Consider the following 5163-nt stretch of genomic DNA (forward strand, 5'->3'; position numbering starts at 1 on the left):
TCAAGGTGACTTTTATTCCCCAAATTCATCATTTCTATCACTAACATGCATGTTCTGCAATCATGAGATTAAAAATATTTCTCATTTTTGCTCTTTTTCCTTTTCACAACCCATATTTTCATAAAAATTATAGATTCATTTTTTAAAAAATTATTTGATTTGACCCTTTTTTTCACTTTTGCCTTAAGACAAGTCTAGATTCTAGTCACTTTACGGTTGGATTATTGCAATTAATTATCACTAACTTTCCTGCTTCTAATTATATGCTACCTGGAGATTTGCCTGGCACAGTGCTTATTTTTCTTTTTAGTCATATTGAGGTATAACTTACCGGAAAATCTACTGTTTCTAGGTTTTCTGTTCTATACGCTTGACGAGTATATATAATCATGTAAACACCATCACAATCAAAATGTAGACTATTTCCATCATCTGCAAAAGTTTCTGTGAGCCCCTTTGAAATCAATTCTTATCAAACCTTAGCTTCATCAGCAGTCGAGGCTGTGATTTTCAGCTTTACTGTTATATATATCCGTAATTCATTATTTTCAATACTGAATACTATTTCATTGCATGTATGTAACACGATGTACTTAACCACTCCTGACAGGATATACATGTGGGCTCTTTACACATTTGCTATAAATATAGTCACAAGGTACATTTGTGCACAAGTTTTTATGTACAATTATGTTTTAATTTCTCTTAAGTAAATACCTAGGAGCAAGATTGCTGGGATACATAGTGAATTTATATCTAACTTCATGTAGCAGAGAAAGTGCCAGTTTTTATATGATGTGAGGTAAGAATTAATTTTCATCTTTTTGTACACAGGTGTTCAATTGCTTCAGCATCATTTCTTGAAAATCTTATTGCAGATAAAATTACCCAGGAAAAACTCTACCTTCATCGCCCCTTTTAGGCTCTCATCTGGGTTTGAGAATTCAATTTACTTGATATAGATTAATAGGAAAAAGCACAGTGCAAGTTTTACATAGCACAGGGACCCTCATAAAGAAAGGAAGACCTGAAGAATCAATTAGAGTCTCATACCTACATACAGAATTGAACAAAGGAGAGTTAGTTTTGAAGAAGCAACTAAATTGTGGAAAGGCGTAAAAGACAATGGTTATTTTAGCAGAGTCTGCACAGAATTCTCTTGGTTTTGAATTCTCATCTTTTAGGAGAAGGTGTTGCCTTTTCTTCTAGTATAGGAAGAGCATCTTTCACATGGGAATTTCATCTTCTACTTTTAATAAACAGCACAAAGGTCAGAGTAATCTTTTTGCACCTGCTGTTTTTCAAGTGTCTTTGACTTAAATAGTCAATCCTAGGGTGGCATATTTTTAATTATTTCATTATTAGTTCTCCACTGAACTAACTCAGGAGCTTGTCAAAAATTAATTGACACACATGTGAGTCTATTTCTGGAGTCTCTTCTGTACTATTGTTCTATATATCTACCTTTAGGCCAGTGTCATACTATCATGACTACTGTTACTTTATGTTTTAGAATCAGGTAGTGCATTTACCCCAATATTATTTCTTTCTTTTTAATGTTTTTTTGCCTATTCTAAGTTTCTGGGTTTTCATATAAATTTGGATTTAAAAAATTTTTATGATTTAAATTTTTTAAAATTTTTAATGAAATGTATATTTGCATTATATATACACATCTTATATATAAATAAATTTTTTATAATACATATATACACATTCTATTAATTTTTTATATAAAACATATATATACAGTTTATTAAAAATTTAAACACAATTTGTAATAAAATTAGATTTCACTCATTTGTAGTCACTGCTGAATTTTGCTCTTTATTCTCCAACATTCTATATGTAGACACACACATGCAAAAATATACACATACACACCTTTGTCTACCCATGACACCCAGTGCCAAAAGACTATTAGATACACACCTGAAGTCAAACCAGATTTGACTGCAGTCCCAAGAAGGGTGCAAAATTGACCTGCAGCCTCAAGAATAGATACCGTAGGAAACTGACTTAGAGAAAAGGAGTCAATTTGGGCTATGTCTTAGGAAAGCATTTAAGAAGTAAGGGTTTTTAAGCATTGAATGGTCTTCAGAAAGTGGGCAATTTGGGGATAGATATACAGGTATTCATTTTATATAAGACATGGGAGCATGACTCGAATTGTAATTGCTAAAGAAGCAGTGCTTACTAATTCTGGACAGTACAAAAAGGAGTTTGTGGGGTATATTTTCTGTCTGCATAGTTTAATTTTGTTCATCTTGGGTTAAGATAGAATTACAAAGTATTCTTATATTTGCATCATTTCACCATGGACAGTAAGGATCTTGTCTGATATTGGTGACATTCTACAAAACTATTCCTGCTCAGTGGAGTACTATATACTGTGTCTGTGCCAGCTTTCATGGCTATTTTAAAAATTTTTATCTTGTCTTTCTTACTTTCTATGAATGGAATATGTTATTAGTGTCACATGACCCAATTCTTCAAGAATTGAGATAAAATACAAATTGTATACTAGAATATTTTAAAGTAATTCAAATCTTTAACATAGGCTTCCTTAAAAATTTGTGATATTAAAGTTTGCGATTACAAATGTTATAGCTTCTACTCCCCAAATTTCAGTCACATTCACTATGAAACACGTCTCTTTTTTCATCAATTTTTCCGTGACAGTCTGTAACATTTTGTAAAGCTGAACGCCTTGCATATTAAGATTCTTGAAAAATAGTATTTAATTATTTAGATATGGAGAAAATAATCATTGTATTTGTTGCAATTAAATTGTTTTGATTTATGCTATATTTTATATTTTAGTCAGGAATTTATATTTTAACTGAAACAAAAATTAAAATAAGCTTAATAAAATTAAAATTATTTCCGAGTTAGATATCTTGAAATGATACCAAGACAATTCAAACGATTGATTTTAGATGGCAGCAGCAAGTTCTCAAAGGGTTTCAAAAACTCTCTCATTAACCCATGTCTTATTTATACCTTACTCTGCTTGTCTTCATTTTGTTGACAGGCTTCATCTAAATCATAAGGAAAATGGTCAACAGCCCATGATTCATATTCTCATGGCTTAGAGAACTCAGAAAATAGATAGCCTACTTTCTCCAGTATCTAGGTATTAGTTTTAGGGAAAGAAACTAATTGTCCTTAATTGACAAATCATACGCTCTCCCCGCTAATTCCTCCAAAGTAACCACATCTTTTTATTGGCTAGACGTATGTGAAATTCTTAACCTTGGGTGTGGAAAGCCAAGTGTGGGGTGACAATTGCACAAGATCAGTCACATAAATGATAAAATAAAATGATATTTTTATCTTAGAAATAAATCATCGATAATGTAAAAGTAATTTACATTTCTCCTAGGAAGCCTCTTCTACAGTTACTCTTTTTAATTTTTTCAAAATAGTTTTGAATAATGTTAATTTTGATATTGGAATTATTCCATGGTGGTGAAGGAGAGTGAGTAGATAAATCAGAAAAATTATTTAAGAATAAAACCTTTTATTTTATAAAAAATCTTAAATGTTTAATGTCTCTTACACGGGCTCTAACCTTTCACTCCTCTCTTCACATACTCATATGGACATAAACGTTATTTTTCAAACAATGTAGCAGACCCTTGTGATGCTCCCATGGGTCCACTTGATTTCATAAGAACTGTGGTAAACAATTTCAACTATTTTCCCAGTACTCAGTACATAAAGCTTCCAATAAAGACATTTCTCTGTTTTACATGTTAAAACTTTGCCAGAGATGAAAAGGCTCTTCAGTCTACCTACAAGCACGACCTCCAAGTATAAAAGTATTAATTTATCTGAGGAAACACTCAATAAATAGGGGATAAAGTCATTAGAAGAACCAGCCTCCCAGTCCTTTAGTATTACAATTGTTAATCACTTTCTTTCTTAACGAGTTTTAAGTAACTTTGAATTACCGTTGCCCACAGCTGAAGCCAACTAATTAAAATTTATCTGCTTTTGACTTTCCCCGTGCAAAATTTCTCAAGGTCAGATATTTGAAAAAACTCAAATGATTCCACCAAGTATAGTCATGAATCTCTTTATTTAAAGGCAAATAATACATTGCCTAAAGAGAAAGAGTGCAGACAAGCATTGCGGATCTGAGAGACATCCAGACACAGACACCTTTGGCACATGCCTGAGGTTTGCTTCCAGATTTAGCCAATATGATCTGTATGATAAATCTTGATTTCACCAGAGTGTAAGGTCCTAGTTCCTAGTGGAGTCTTTTTATGTCCCCTGGGTCTTTGCATCAAGCCAGGTTGTCTAACCAGGCATGGCAGGTAAATACTATTTGTAAACAAATCATCCCTGGGAGTCACCAGGATGTCATTATAAATCTTACTACTCTTACCATGGTAAGATAATAAAAACTATAGAAATTTAATCAAGTTGTAGCCTCAACAGTGGATGCTGTGATGGATATGGTACTTTAAGAAGAACTCATCAACATACTTTCTGCGCTGCTATTGATCTGGATCATATCTTCTTTTCCAAAAGGATCACAATCAGTTTTTCACATAATAATGACAACAACACAATATCATCCCACAGTGATTTTTATGTAGCCATTTTTGTCACTATATAGACTTCAAAGTCATGATTAACTTGACGTTCCTCAGAACTTTATTTTGCACTATACTGTTGGCAGCATACTATTAGGCTCTATTATCAGGAAGTGGAAGAAATTCTGGAAGCACTAGAAGGAAAAATGTATGCTACAAATAGAAAAAAAAATCTCCACAGGGTATCAGTGTTTTGCAATTACAGCAAAATTTTCATGAGACTAATAATCTGGTGGCAGGGAATGGCATCTCATCTGATATTCGAAATAATTTATTGTACCCTGCATGATCGATTGCTAAGAAAGGGACCCAGTCATTATTGGGGCCTGTTTGTCAACATATATTTCCCTTCTGATTCCTCCTCTGATTAATGTATCAGGTGACTCAGAAGGCTCCCAGATATGGGTTCCACATAATATTCAGAATATGGTGCAAAATTTCTGTCATTTGGCTCATTTGGCTCATATGACAGAGCAGATCCAGTAGTGCTAGAGGTGTTCATCTTAGTTACGGTGATAGAGTGGAGTCTATGGCAAGTCTCATTAAGAGATTTGCA

Source organism: Trachypithecus francoisi, unplaced genomic scaffold, assembly GCF_009764315.1.
Source record: "Trachypithecus francoisi isolate TF-2019V2 unplaced genomic scaffold, Tfra_2.0 Lachesis_group0, whole genome shotgun sequence".
Taxonomy (NCBI): Eukaryota; Metazoa; Chordata; class Mammalia; order Primates; family Cercopithecidae; genus Trachypithecus; species Trachypithecus francoisi.